At 46.7% G+C, this 15700-nt stretch overlaps 1 protein-coding gene across 20 annotated transcripts in view; it reads left to right on the forward strand.

The window, feature by feature from the left end:
- DAB2IP (DAB2 interacting protein) overlaps window positions 1–15700 on the forward strand; it is a 295193-nt gene that overhangs the window by 120891 nt on the left and 158602 nt on the right. Inside the window, exon 1 of one of the 20 annotated variants that reach the window (XM_088665381.1) lies at window positions 13305–13596. The exons of the other annotated variants lie outside the window; for them this stretch is intronic. The gene's annotated coding sequence lies outside the window, so the exon portion shown is untranslated. Of the gene's footprint in view, window positions 1–13304; window positions 13597–15700 lie in introns of those variants that run through there. 20 annotated transcript variants of the gene reach the window in all.

The following is a 15700-nucleotide window of genomic DNA, read 5'->3' on the forward strand; positions in this document are numbered from 1 at the left end:
AACCTAGCAGTTCGAAAGCACATCAAAGTGCAAGTAGATAAATAGGTACCACTACAGTGGGAAGGTAAACGGCGTTTCCATGCGCTGCTCTGGATCGCCAGAAGCGGCTTTGTCATGCTGGCCACATGACCTGGAAGCTGTACGCCGGCTCCCTTGGCCAGTAAAGTGAGATGAGTGCCGCAACCCCAGAGTAAGTCACGACTGGACCTAATGGTCAGGGGTCCCTTTACCTTTACCTATTATTATTATTATTATTATTAAATGATAGTCAGGAATGGAACATCCATGTGAAGTGGCAGTCTACCCTTGAGGACCAGATGGTGCTGGGGGTGCAGGGAAGAGGGATGCTGCCTCTATGTTTTGCTTGTTGGCTTCCTGGAGCCAGGCCACTCTGGACTTGGTGGACCTATAGGACTTACATCTTCCTTGTTAAGATCTAGGGGATTGTTAAGCATCACTGGGTTTGCAGAAGAGGCAAAGATGATCACCCTGAAGAGCTATCTCACTTTCTGGAGTTCAGTATAAGAGCACAAGCTTCCCATTCTCCTGTCCCATTAAAATAACATCAAGCCTGTGACTCATTGGGCACAATGCAGCCCCGATTGCTGCTGAATGTTCTGGGTTTTGGTGCCTGCTTTGACTACTGATGGGGGTGGGGGAGCAGGGCAAGAAATGTGAGGGGCATTGCTGCTGTGTGCATGCCATAAGGTGTGGATGGGGAGCTGCCTTCAGCTCAGTGCCACATTGGCCGCATGAAGCAGGCATGAAGCAGGCATGCCTTCTTTTGCAGACAGTTATTGGGCAATATAATCAGATGGCAATTTGCCTCTACTTCACACAGACACACACTTGGATCATTTCGAGGCACAGAAGCAAAGGCTTCTGGGAACACAGATTTTCCCCATTGTGAGCTCAGAGTCGGAGACAGGTTTTTAACAAGGCACCCCTCTGGCAGTACACAGCCACCCTCCGCCAGTGCTGCCGCCTGTGCCAAGGAAAGAAACCAGGACAGCCTTGGAGGCAAAATGCAGTCAGTGGGTCTCATTTGTAAGCAGAAGCACGTCTGCAGGAACTGTGCTTGCATGAACAAAAGCGGCCAACTTTCTAGAGGCCTGCAGCAATTGCTACGTGTGTGTGTGTGTGTGTGTGTGTGTGTGTGTGTGTGTGTGGAGAACGCTTCTGCTCTGACTGTGGGATTGTAATAAAAGATGCACAACTTCGTTCCAAAACATTTCTTCTCAAAATGAATGCACTGAGAACAAAAGAAGAGCCTGCTGGATTGGACGAATGACCCATCTGGTCCAGCACCCTCTTCTCACGGTGGCCAACCAGATGCCCCCATGGGAACCCTGCAAGGATGACCTGAGCACAAGAGCCTTCTCCCCTCCCTCCTTTGGCTTCTGGCAACTGGCATTCAGAAGCATTGGAGGCAGAGTACAACCATCGTTGTTTGTGTCCATTCATAGCCTTGAATGTATACAGACGCTTTGCACTAGGGCGTATATGGTCCAATCTGTGCCCTGTTGCCACTGGCAGAATCTTTTATTACCCTAAATTATTTACATTGCCATACATGAGCATTCTCCTCCTTTCTTCCATCTTGGAACTAAAGGTGGGGTACATGTGGTTCCCCACTTCTTACCAGTCCCAGACCTGCTTAGCTTCAGCAAAGTGGTGGTCTCGTGTGCCCGTGCACCATCACCCTGAGACCTTGCCAGGAAGAGCATAAGAAGCGGGCACACAACCATTTTTGTCTATCTAAAATTGTGTTGAGGCAGCCTTTCACTGCTGAAAATTACAAGGCAGTTTAGAAAAGAAAACTAGCACAATGAAATAACTACAAAGCATAAACTATAAAGTGTTACATATTAAGGATCAGTGCCCATAATTTTTACCAACCAGCAGAAGACCTGCAGAAGTGTTTGTGTGTGGGGGTGTGTGTGTTATTTGTTAGTCTTTATTTTTGTTTCATTATCTATTCTGTGTCCTCATTTTGTCAGCTTATGTTGTGAACTGCCCTATGATCTTCAGATGAAAGGTGGTGTAAAAATTTAATAATTAATACCCAGATCTCTAGAAGGTTGGTGTGTGTATTAATATGTTTCCCCCCACTGATTTTAATTTTTTTTGGAATGATTTAAATAGTATTTAACTGTTATAAATAATTTTAGTGTTTGATTCTCTGGCAAACCACTTTGAGGTTTTTGTTTGTTTGTTTGCTTGCTTGTTTTTGCAATCAAGCAATGTGTAAATTTTATGAAATAAAAATAAATAAATTATGCAACAGGGACATTGCACAAAGTCCCTCCTTCAAGTCTCCACAAGATCTATCTCTGTTAGATGTGGCATGATTGAAAGCACCTTCTCAGATGGCCTCAGCAAAGGGGGACCAGTCTATTGGGGTGCTCTCTCGGGTAGCATAACCCTAAGATGTTCAAAGCATTAGAAGTCAATTAGCTAACAGCTAATTGCATGCCTTTCCTTCAGCACTGGTGTGTTAGGCACACAGTAAGATGTTCCACTAAGATGCCCACCAGCAAGGAGAGGTATTGACCTACTGTAGCAATGGGAGGTCAGCAATTCCTGGTTCTCTAGGGAAGACAGTGAGGCCAGAAAAGGCAAAAGTCAGCACCTTGGAGAGATACCCAGGTGTGAGTTCAAGACCATGGACAGTGCTACCATAGCTGAGGCCAGTCATCCAAGTTGTTTTAGCAAGGTCCTGGACTGGAGCAACTTGGGTTAGGAAGAACTTTCTGGTGGCAAGAGCTGTTTGACAGTGGAACAGACAACAGTATTAGGGAAAGTGATTGGCTCTCCTTTATTTGAAGTTTCTAAATAGAGGTTGGATGGCCACCTGTCAGGCATTCTTTAGAAGTGATTCCTGCATTGCAGGGAGTTGGACTAGATGACCCTTGATGGTCCCTCTCCATTCTACAGTTATATGTTTCTATGACTAGCTAATCACTAACCAGAAGTTCCACTCCCTGAGTGCTTCCTCCTGGCCATTTAGAGAGCTGGTGCCATCTGTAGCCATTGGTTCCTTGGAGTTAATGGGGGTTTCCAGCTGAGGAGATCTTTCCTTGATCCCTCAAGGAGTCTGTGGAGCAGCCGTCAGGTTCTGGCAGCAAAGGCATCTCCTTGGAGGAGAGGAGGTAGACTTTGCTGCCTGCCAGCCTAGAGGGACACGGGAGGTGTGGCTCTATCTCCTCCTTGGAGCTGTGTTTGCTGGAAGACCCTGCCTTTGAGAAGTTGGGTTCCAAAATGTATTTGTGGAATCATAGAATCATAGAGTTGGAAGAGACCACAAGGGCCATCCAGCCCAACCCCCTGCCAAGCAGGAAACACCATCAAAGCATTCCTGACATATGCCTGTCAAGCCTCTGCTTAAAGACCTCCCAAAGAAGGAGACTCCACCACACCCCTTGGTAGCAAATTCCACTGCCGAACAGCTCTTACTGTCAGGAAGTTCTTCCTAATGTTGAGGTGGAATCTTCTTTCTTGTAGTTTGAATCCATTGCTCCGTGTCCGCTTCTCTGGAGCAGCAGAAAACAACCTTTCTCCCTTGACCCTTTTCATTTCTTCCCTCCCTGATGCCCAATTTCCCAGCAGCTTAATATTAAATCAAGTGATACCAGACTCTCTCCCCACACGCAAACTGGGCAAAATGTCTGAGGCATCACCTCAGTTGGAAGGCATCCAGCAAAAAGGATCAAGTCTGCCCTGAGCAGCCATATGTAAATGGTGCTGCTATAATTGGCTCTCTGTGTCTTGCAATTAGCCACGAAACAGATAGCTGCTATCCCCGACCTTTCCCTATGCTAGCAAGGCCATTGTTTGGATGTCCTGCTTAATTGCAAAAATGTAGCCTCGCATCACGGATGCATATGACTCCCCCGTGTTGTTGGCCGTAATTTGTTGAGACATCGCGACAGGGGGAGGCGTCTCCTACCAAGAGCACAAAACTAATAAAGCATGAAGTGCTGGCAGTGTGTGTGTCCCCCCCCCCCCACACACAGGTACTCATAGAAAAGACAAGGGAGAAGCATTAATTTCATGTCCCGTCTCTCTGATATTTGCTCTTGCAAATGTTTGAGCATGTGGCTCTGCCCTTTGAGGAATGCCGAAGTTTATGGAGTTTCTGCAAAAAGTCTGGTTTCAGGAGGACTAGTCCCTTCAGCAGGGCCAGAATGGGTGGAGCCAGTGTCCCCAGACATCACGGATTTATCTTTCAGTCGGCTTGCTAGATGAAATGGCACTCCTGCTTTCCGTCTTAGCCAGCCCAGATGCCTCCTACTTTTTTCTCCAAGGAGCTCAAGGGGGCTTACATGGTTCTTCGCCTGCCCTGTATAATCCCTACAGCAACCCTGTGAAGCAGGTTAGGCTGAGATGCAGGTGACTGTTCCCGAAGGTGTGTTTTATGGCTGACTTGGGCAGGGGGGGGATTTGAACCCTGGTCTCCCCCAGGTCCTAGTCCAACACACAAACCAATATCCAAACTGGCTATTAACCCCCCCCCCTCTCCCAATGTTTGCCCCCCCCCGCCCACTCCAATACAGAGCTGATACATAGAGGTAGACTGCCCCTGAACATGGAGGCTCCATAACCGTGGCTAGCAGTCAGCAAAGGCTGGGGTTTTTGTGGGTTGGTTTTTGTTTTTTGCATGCTTTATGATAACTAGCTCCCTGGCATCTCACACTTTGGTGGCTATATCTGTCCGGTCTTGTATGGCCTTATTCCCGAAGGATTAGATGCTAGCAGGGAGGGCTTGTTTAGATCCCGGTGACATCTACATTCCTGTTTGTCTTCTTGACAAACCCACACTGTGCAACAAACACTCCTGCCACAGCAGGGGGCACAGTCTGTTGTGACAATGTCTGTCTACAGATGATGGCTGTAGAAGAAAGACATGCCTCCCCCCCCTTCAGACTTAACAACCCAGGTATTAAACCAACCCTGTTACTTTGAAACAAGCTTCAACTTACCATGTTCGCTGCATAACAGGGATGGATGGCAAGCATGGTGCCCTGCTGCAGGCGTTGTTGGACTACAGCCCCCATCAGCCCCATCTAGTATGCCCAAAGCCAGGGAAGGCAGGAATTGGAGTCCGGAAGCGTCTGTCCTCTGTCCTAAGATACTGGTGAGTGCATATGGCTGCTCAGGGCAGACTCAGTCCTTTTTGTTAGCTGCCCTCCAACTGAGGTGATGCCTCCGCCATTCTGCCCAGTTTGGGTGTGGGGAAGTAATAGTACCACTGTCTTCTGCTCTGGTCAGACCTCACCTGGAGTACTGTGTCCAGTTCTGAGCACCACAGTTCAAGAAGGATACGGGACAAGCTGGAACGTGTCCAGAGGAGGGCAGCCAAAATGGTGAAAGGCCTGGAAACGATGCCTTATGAGGAACAGCTTAGGGAGCTGGGTATGTTTAGCCTGGAGAAGAGAAGGTTAAGGGGTGATATGATAGCCATGTTCAAATATATTAAAGGATGTCATATGGAGGAGGGAGAAAGGTTGTTTTCTGCTGCTCCAGAGAAGCGGACACATAACAATGGATTCAAGCTACAAGAAAGAAGATTCCACCTAAACATTAGGAAGAACTTCCTGACAGTAAGAGCTGTTTGGCAGTGGGATTTGCTACCAAGGAGTGTGGTGGAGTCTCCTTCTTTGGAGGTCTTTAAGCAGAGGCTTGACAGCCATATGTCAAGAATGCTTTGATGGTGTTTCCTGCTTGGCAGGGGGTTGGACTGGATGGCCCTTGTGGTCTCTTCCAACTCTATGATTCTATGATTCTATTCTATGATTTATGGGAAGGAGCATTCATGACGGCAAAGGAAGCGATGCTGGTTTCCTTTGCCAATACTCACCGTTGCCCATCTGATTCCTGCTACTTTCCAGAATGCGCATTGACAAAGCACATACTAAAACAGCAGCTCCTAAAGGGCACAAAAATGCACACACACACACACACTTTTCTGGCGACTGAGTAGGTGCTGGGGGACAATGGGGGGATTCATCCCTCTCAGCCACCATCTATTTCTCCGCTCCTGGCACCTCTGTGCACACAGGCCCTTCCTTCCTCTTGCCCCACATCTTGTGCCCCTTCCCCACCTCTTCTCCTACACAAACTGTCCCCCTTTCTTTCAGCCCTTGTGGGAGGCACAAACCCCCATAAATCACTGCTCCCTTCCCCTGAGTCAGCTTCTGGCCCCATGGCCTCCGCCACACAATTGCCAGCATCCTGCCAGTCCCTGATGGGGGACTCAACAATAATGGAGTAGAAGCTTTAGCCTTTTTAAAAAGGGAGGAGGAGAAGGTCAGCACTTTCATACTTTGCATGACTCACAAAATCCTGACCTCTGGGCATTTGAGTTCAACACTCGCCTTGGGCTCACAACACCCCAGCCCACCACATTTCCCTTTCAGAGTCCCTCCTTCCGTCATTCATCCCATCCTTCACTGACTCTCTCCCTTCTTTCCTGTTGGTTCTTAGGAAACGTCTCTGGGTCTTAGTGAGCCACTGCACAGTTGAGTGGCAGGCAACCCCCATGCTGTACGCAAGAGATTACATGCCTCTCTGCTTGTAAGCCTTTCGGCTTCTTTCCCCTCCGGGGTGCAGGGAGCCCTGTGTAAGATGCTTGCCATTGTGTGGCAATTATCAAGCGCTTTGCATAACTCTCTGGCACCCAGCATAATGACCCCCTGCTGTCCTCAGTGCAAGGGGCTCTTGTTCTAACATGGATTAATGCCAGCAACCTGTAGCCTCATGATCAGATGGCTGGTGCTTCCAGGATTGGACAAAATCATGGAGGAGGAGAGTGCTGTTGATGGACACTAGTCATGATGGCTATGCTCTGCCTCCACATTCAGAGGCAGCAATGCTTCTGAGTAATAATAAGAGTCCTCCAGGATGCTGGACTTAGAATCATAGAGTTGGAAGAGACCACAAGGGCCATCCAGTCCAACCCCCTGCCAAGCAGGAAACACCATCAAAGCATTCTTGACATATGGCTGTCAAGCCTCTGCTTAAAGACCTCCAAAGAAGGAGACTCCACCACACTCCTTGGTAGCAAATTTCACTGCCGAACAGCTCTTACTGTCAGGAAGTTCTTCCTAATGTTGAGGTGGAATCTTCTTTCTTGTAGTTTGAATCCATTGCTCCGTGTCAGAAAACAACCTTTCTCCCTCCTCTATATGACATCCTTTGATATATTTGAACATGGCTATCATATCTCCCCCTTAACCTTCTCTTCTCCAGCTCCCTAAGCCGTTCCTCATAAGGCATCATTTCCAGGCCTTTGACCATTTTCGTTACCCTCTTCTGGACATGTTCCAGCTTGTCAGTATCCTTCTTGAACTGTGGTGCCCAGAACTGGATACAGTACTCCAGGTGAGGTCTGACCAGAGCAGAATACAGTGGTACTATTACTTCCCTAGATCTAGATGCTATACTCCTCTTGATGCAGCCCAGAATTGCATTGGCTTTTTGAGCTGCTGCATCACACTGCTGACTCATGTCAAGTTTGTGGTCTACCAAGACTCCTAGATCCTTTTCACATGTACTGTTCTCAAGCCAGGTGTCACCCATCCTGTATTTGTGCCTTTCATATATTTATTTGCCCAAGTATAGCACTTTACATTTCTCCCTGTTAAAATTCATCTTGTTTGCATTGGCCCAGTTGTCTAATCTGTTAAGGTAATGGGCCATTGGTCTTTTCCAGCAGGCCTTTATTATGTTCTTATGTTCTCCACACAGCCCTTTCTCTCCGCAGCCCAACCCACCCACCGAGCTGAAGTTCCCCATAGAGTGATCCCTGCTTTTCATCCTTGGCCATTGTTAGCCCACAGCTCCTCTACAGTTTCTTGATTCTCCGGACCACTGCCTACTCTGTCCCTTTACCTATCTCCTGCCCTATGGAGGGGTCAGATTCATGCTACTCACACTCAGGGGAGGAAGAGCTCTTGGTACACCACCTTGGCTCTCCCACCACCTTCTGATTCTGGGGGCAACTCCCTTGTAGCATCTTTGGCTGCTTAGCCACACGGCTGCAGATTCATTAACAGACCTTTTGAAGGGGTTGTTGCTTGATGAGCTGTGATTCCTGCATGGCCTGGGGTTGGACTGATCATTTGGGTCCCTTCCAACTCTGCAATTCTCTTATTCTAGGGTTTGTAGACAACTCGCTGGCCAGCCTCCTCCAGCCTTCAGGTGACTGTGGTCCTTTGCTGTGACAACATTTTCCAAAGCTGAGACAGCAGGGCCCACTGGGAGTTGTCCAGTGTTCTTCCTTGCCTTGCATGCTACCACTTCCCCAAACTCCCAAAGTCCCAAACTCCTCTTCCTACAAATAAGCTCCATCTGGGGCTCTTTTCCTTTCATCACCCCTTCTTGTTCCTGGCACATTTGTGGGTGAACTGCAGAAGGAAGGTGCAGGAAGATTTCTGGATCATTGAGGAAGCATTTCAAGTTGAGGATAGTTTTGCAGGACTCCAGGGAAGTTGTGTGGTTTGGGTGGGTGGGTAGAACACATACCTCTTGTTTTCACTAGATTTCCTTCTCAGGAAACCCCCTGTCTGTTCCTAAGAAGATAAAGAGAGATGTGCCTTGTCACAAAAACAGGGCAAGATCATGCCAGGTTTTGCATGGAATGATGAGTTGTAAAGTAACAGGAGCCAAAGGCATTTCTTTCTCCGCCGCCACCCCTCTCACTCTCAAAAAAATCAGCTGGTTAAACAAGGGGAGCAATCTCCGGAACAGTAGCTCCAGGAAATACAGTTGTGTTCCATGGTTGTGTATTTTCTGGGCCGAGAGGCAGGTGCGCAGGTGCGCAGTGAGCATCGTTTTTAATAATGGATGGTGACATTTCCAGACAAAGGAGGACCAGCAGAATGGCACTTCTCTTGATCAGCTGGCCAGTTGCCCCCTGAACCGAAACAATCAGAGTATCCTTGGAAGGCAACACGTAATTTACAACACAGGGGACGGCCAGATTAACCAATAGGCAGACTGGGCACATGCCCAGGGCTCAGAGGGCTCAGTTTTGCAGGGGCTGAAGAATCCTTGGAGGGAGAGACACCAACAAGGCCATCTCATTTAATCCATCCCTCCTTGCTGTCTTTCCACCGGCAGGTGAAAACCTTTGTTATCCCAACAGGCTTTTGGTAACCAACTGGTTTTAATGAAAGGGCTAGTGCCATGCTGTTTTCATTGTAATTATCTGTATATTTTAAATAGATCTTTTATATTTATATATAGTTTTAATTCTATTAGTGCTTAATAGTTTTTAATGATCTTTTTATCTATAAGCCACCTTAAGTTCCTGTCAGGGAAAAAGCAGAGTATAACCAAATTACTACTACTACTAATACTAATAATACATCATAATTTGGAAGGGGGTTTTCCCTTTAACCCCGCCCCCCACATATATTTATTTGTAACATCACAAGTTATGATAACAAATGTCAAATAAAAGTAGAAAGAGATGCCTAGAACTATCCCCAAGTTGGCATAGCTTATTTGACAACAATAAGAAACTAAGACTTTAGTCTCAGGGGCCCAGGCCTGTGGAATTCTCTGCCACTAGAGATTCAGTAGGCACCTTTTGTGCCAAGTGTTAAATGCCCACTGAAATTTTTCTATTCCACTAGGCCTTTGCAGGCAATTAAGAGTGCATCCCCCACAATGGTTTATTGATGTTTGTTTTTAATTATTTTGCTTTTGACTTCTTGTTAATTTGTTATTATTTTACTTTATGGTTTTATGATTTTATACTGTTGTAAACTGTTGCAATATTGTTCTGCAATACAGTATATCAATATTTTTGATAAATAAAGACTCAGTTTCTCAATACAGACACTATCTTGTGATCTGACCTCTCTGGTAAGCTTTAACCATGTATACTATGTTCCAGATTTTAGTTATGCGTTCTCTCAAGGATGGTGTTCTATCCATGCCCCCCTCCCAATTCTGACAAATAATAATTCTGGCAGCAGCTCAGAGAGGGAGATGTTTTTTCCTAACACACTCACTTTGCCACGGCATCAAAATAATCCAAACAACATCCATTCCAAGCTACACCACAGACTTATTTCGAGTTCTTTTACAAGGTATCAGGGTTCAGTTCTGTTCAAACTTAGCACCTGGGATCTTCCCAGAGTAGAGAGCTGATTTCCAAATCACCAGCTGACCCTTGAATAACCTTTGGGCCCATACATCTCTGTTGCAAGACCAGAGGCCACCCGACCACCCCCATCAGCTTCAGAAGAAGAGAAGGCAGGCAGGTGATTCAGGGCCACCAAACGGGTCATCTACCTGAGGAGAGGGAAAGTGCATGGAAGCACTAGCTGGATCGGGGCCTGACTGAGAGCCCAGAAGGTGTGGAGCCCCCATCTCAACATAATCTCACCATCTGAGCTGCTGAACCAACAACTCCCTTCATGAGCCAAGCTTCCTGAACTGGGAGAATGGTCAGCTGATCGACCAACCCTTTGAATCCAAATTAGGGCAATAAATAGTTTCCCCTGATGTGTTCAAGTTTGGAACAAAGTCCTTAGTTTGTTAAGTGACTTGTGGGGAGGCTGCTCCTGGATGCTTCCGTTGGAACAAAAGTGAAAGCCTTTCTGCATATGCTCAGAGGCAGTTTTTGTGATCAGCTCTCACCATCCAAGGAGAGGAGAACAACCTCAGACCTGGGATCTCCTGTTGTTCTGCCTTCTCCTCTCTTCCACCCCTTTGTCTCACCAGGGAGTGTGCACATGATCTCATTTTGTATGGGGATCCCCATGCAATCCATGTGCAGGGTGAGAGCATCTTGGGAGAGGGGACGGCGAACACACAGCAGGGCCTGCAATGCAGATGAGACTTGGCTGTTTGATTTCCGCTTGCTGTCTTTCCCAGGGCTGGGGCATCTCTCTCCCCTTTTATTTCTGCATTCTGCATTGTAATTCAGAGCATATATCTGCAGTTTCAGCTTTTAACTTGGTGGGAGATCAACCATTCTGCTCCTCTAGGCAGAAAGGGACCAGGGCTGGATTGAGGTTTGATGAGGCCCTCAGCTATTGAAGGTAATGGGGCCCTTTATATGTCCAGCTGTCCTTTGTCAACAACAAATTGTCGCTGTTTTTTTGTGTTGAATATATGCTATATGGTAATCGATGGACCTAATAGGTATCTCAAGCCATTTGCACATAACAAAATATGTATTTTATCAAAGTAATTGTTGAACTGAAATACAATTAATAAGAAGTATATTAATAGTGAAATTGGGGGGGGGGGCTAAGCTATAGCTTGCTTAGCTTATACGTAAATTTGGCACTGAAAGGGACCTGTTTAAAAACTCATTATCAACTCCTACTGCAGCGACAGGAACTCAGGTTACTCTCTTCTTGACAACTCCCATGCAGCTGGGATAGGCAGAAAGACTGACTTGCCCCCAGGGCCACCCAGTGAGCTTTGTGGCTGAGTGGGGATTCAAACCCTGGTCTCTCAGGTCCTAGTGTGACAGTCTTAACCACTACACCACAGCGGCCTATTTTCTGGACAGTTGGAACTCTATACTGTAGTAGACGGTAAGCCCTGCTTTTGCATTCCATATGTTGTTAGAATCCAGCTCATGAACACATGGGAAGAGCCCTGCTAGACTGGGTCAAAGGGACCCCACCTAGTTCAGCATCCTGTTCTCACAGAGGCTGATTGGGTGCTTCAGTGGGAAACCCACAGGCAGGACCCAAGAACAAGAGCAATCTCCCCTCCAGTAGCTTCTTCCAACAGCGGGTTTTCAGAAGCGTTGGAGGCAGAGCAGAGTCACTGTGGCTAAGAGCCACGGACAGCCCTCTCCTCCTCCATGAATTTGTCCAATCCTCTTTTAATGGCATCCCAATTGGTGGCCATCATTGCCTCCTGTGGGAGTGAGTTCCACAGTTTAACTAGTCTAGAAGTACTTTCTTTTATCTGTCCTCTTCTTCTTTGGCGATCACTCGTAGCCGAGTAAGATTGTCTTCCATAAACACGGTTTTAACAATGGGTCCGTAAGTGACTGTGGAGGCCAATTCTGGATCCACACATCCTTCCACAGTGGGGACATTGGTTTCCAGGTGGGAGTTGATCACGGTGTAGATTTGCCAAGCATGCCTTCCTCTTAGCATGTTTCTCCCTTGCATCCTGAGATCAAGTTTCTTCAAATCCCATGACACCTTTGGTAAAGGCTGTTCTCCAACTGGAGCGCTCGCAGGCCAGTGTTTCCCAGTTGTCAGTGTTTATACTACATTTTAAAGATTTGCCTTGAGACAGTCTTTAAACCTCTTTTGTTGACCACCAGCATTACGCTTTCCATTTTTAAGTTCGGAATAGAGTAGTTGCTTTGGAAGACGATCATCAGGCATCCGTACAACATGACCAGTCCAACGAAGTTGATGTTGAAGAATCATTGCTTCAACACTGGTGATGTTTGCTTCTTCCAGTACACTATTATTTTGCCTGTCTTCCCAAGTGATGTGTAAAAAAATTTGGAGACACCGTTGATGGAATCTTTCGAGGAGTTGGAGATGGCGTTTATAAGTGGTCCATGTTTCACAAGCATATAGTAAGGTACATCTTCCAACATTCAGCTTCTTTGGTTGCCCACCCGTTCTAGTGTTAGGAGAGAAAAGGGGGGAACTTTTCTGTCTCAACTCTCTCAATGTCATGCATAATCTTATAAACACCTGTCTGTCACCTCTTGCTTGCTTTTCCTACAAACTAAAAAGGGGACTATAACTCCCCTCACCCCCAGGTGGCCAGATCATCCATTATTCCACTGCTGGCAGCAAAAGAAGAAGAAGAAGAAGAAGAAGAAGAAGAAGAAGAAGAAGAAGAAGAAGAAGAAGAAGAAGAAGAAGAAGAAGAAGAAGAAGAAGAAGAAGAAGAAGAGAGGGGGGAGAGGGGTGGTTGAGGAGCGGACAGGAGCTACAGTAGGTCAGGCTGTCTTCAGCAGCTGACGAGAAATGCAAGACAGGTGAATATGGCAGCCTGGATATGTGGATGGTATGTGGATATGGCAGTGTGTGCAGGTTTTCCAGGACCAGCTGGTATTAAAATCATAGAACTGTAGTGTTGGAGGAACGCTGAGGGTCATCTAGCCCAACCCCCCACAATGCAGGAATCTCAAAACACTTTCCCCCCATCTAATTTGAAATCACACTGGACCCTGCTTAGCTTTGCAAATGTGCCAGGAGTTTTATTGCTGGAAGGGAAATCTATAGTATAAAGACACTGGGGGGGGACATGGTGGCGTGTTGGGAAAGGAAAGGGGAGGGGGGGAGTAGCTTGTGCAAACTCTTCTTCTAAGATGGCCAGAGCCAGATGCAGACCAATTAAATTTGCACAGATGACTGAGCAACTGACCAGCAGGGGGCCTTACTCAGCCTCCATCCAGCAGACTTGGATGTAACCTGGTGACCTGAATCTGTTGTTTGTTTGTTTGTTTGAATAAAGAGTTCTTATGGAAAGAAGGAGTCGCTTCAGAAGTGTGGATGGAGTTGTTTTGCTGGCATTTCTGCATTGGCATCAAAAAGGGAAAGGGTGGCTTTGAGCAGCAGATCGATTTCCAGGAGGCTGTGTGTTCAGGTCTGTGTCCTAAGACATTTGTGTCTCTGTGTGTGTCCTTGTCCACAGATAGCTAGTTTTAGAATAGAAGAATCTAACTTTTGCCTTCTTGCTGACACTTTAGCTGTCTACGGTAGGTGCAGAGAATTTTCCTCTGGTTTCTCACATCTTGAAGAATAAGGCCCTTAGTTAATCTGCAGCATTGATCAGCCTGAATTATTCTGTGCCTCTGTATTGCAAAGTGCTGTGTGCATCTACGTGTGGACATGAATATGTACCTGTTGTGTGTGTACATGTGTTTCGAATCTGTCCTTTTGGTGGACAAAATTAAATCCCCTCCAATTCTTCTCTAATTTCATGAAGAATAAAATGTGAACCAAACTAATTACTTTTCTTTTGAAAAGACGCCCCGCAGCAAAGCCTCTCTCTCTCTCTCCCCCCTCCCCCCTCTTTTCCCCCCAGCACAGTAAATTGATTTATAATCGGTTGTTAATTCTTTATAGCCCATAATTTGCAGAACCAACAGGAACAACAATCTCTATTGCAAAATTGGAGGGGTGGGAGGCGTTGTTTGGAATGAGGAACACAAAAGGGGGGGCAGGGGGGAGAAGAGAAGTGCAATCTAAACATGAGGCCTTGGTGGGTTGCTGTGGCAAGACTGGAGTGCAGAAGCACACCTGTTAGGACCCCTGTGGAGTCATGCACAACTGAGATAATATCTGGTTAATATGAAAAGCAGGCATTAGCTGTCGTTGTCGTCTTCTTCTTCTTCTTTGGCGATCACTCGTAGCTGAGTAAGATTGTCTTCCATAAACACGGTTTTAACAATGGGTCCATAAGTGACTGTGGAGGCCAATTCTGGATCCACACGCCCTTCCACAGTGGGGACATTGGTTTCCGGGCGGGACTTAATCACGGTGTGGATTTGCCAAGTGTGTCTTCCTCTTAGCACGATTCTCCCTTGTATCCTGAGATCAAGTTTCTTCAAAGCCCAGGACACCTTTGGTTTAGCTGTGATTGTCTTTGGGTGCAAAGAGCGGAGCTATCTTGCCACTGCGGTCTATCTTAGCACAGGATGAAAGCTTTTGAGTTTAGCCAACAGACGACTTAAAAGGCAACATAAGTTTATAAATTGATGCATGGCATAGGGAAGGCAGATAGAGAAAACTTTCCCTCCCTTTCTCATAACACCAGAACTGATGGACATCCAACGAAGCTGAATGTTGGAAGATTCAGGACAGATAAAATGAATGTCTTCTTCATGGCTAAACTGTGGAACTCCCTCCCACAGGAGGCAATGATGTCCGCCAGCCTAGATGGCCGTAAAAGAAGATTAAACAAAATTATGGAAGAGAGGGCTATTGATATCTACTAGGTAGTCATGATGGTTGTGCTCTGCTTGGAAGCAACATGGGGGGGGAGCTCTTGTGCTCAGGTCCTGTTTGTTGGTTTCCCACAGGCATCTGGCTGGCCATTGTGAGAACATGGTGCTGGACTAGATGGGCCACTGGCCTGATCCAGCAGGTCTCTTCTTAAGCTCTTAAGTTTGTCAAACTACGCATGCTTGGCCGTGTTTCTTTCCCATGAAAACATACAATGGAGGTTTTGCAGCTCTTAAATTGCTGTGTGCTGTTTCAGACTGAGTGCTACCTTTTGGAGTCGGGGACTTAAACTTGCAAGTGAAGGAGAGGTCAGTGTGTTGCCTCCTGCCCCTTTCTTTGGAAAAAGAAAGATTGAGATTTGTTTTTGTTGTTCAGATTGCCTTTGGTTTGCCTCTTTGTTCATATGGAGATGAGGTCCTTTGTCTTGTCCTCATTCAGTCATCTTGTAAATCCCCCTTTGCTGGACAAAAGGGGTGGTGATCTTCCACAGAGGAGGAGGAGGGAGGCTTCCTTCCGATCTCTATATGCTTCAAAAGCCCAGCTGCCGGTCTGCCTCTACCATCTGCTTTTGCAAATATGTACCAACTCATCAGAATGGTGTTCTCAGCTACCTGGTGCCCCAGTACTTCTGAGCTCTGATATGCAGAAAACCCTGATTAACAATTAGGCTATCACCATTGTAGCTTTAGGACAGGCTTCCCCATCTCAATGCCTCACAGATGTTTGCAGATAACAACTCCCAT

This window comes from Zootoca vivipara, chromosome Z2 (assembly GCF_965207765.1).
Source record: "Zootoca vivipara chromosome Z2, rZooViv2.hap1.1, whole genome shotgun sequence".
In the NCBI taxonomy this organism is placed as follows: Eukaryota; Metazoa; Chordata; class Lepidosauria; order Squamata; family Lacertidae; genus Zootoca; species Zootoca vivipara.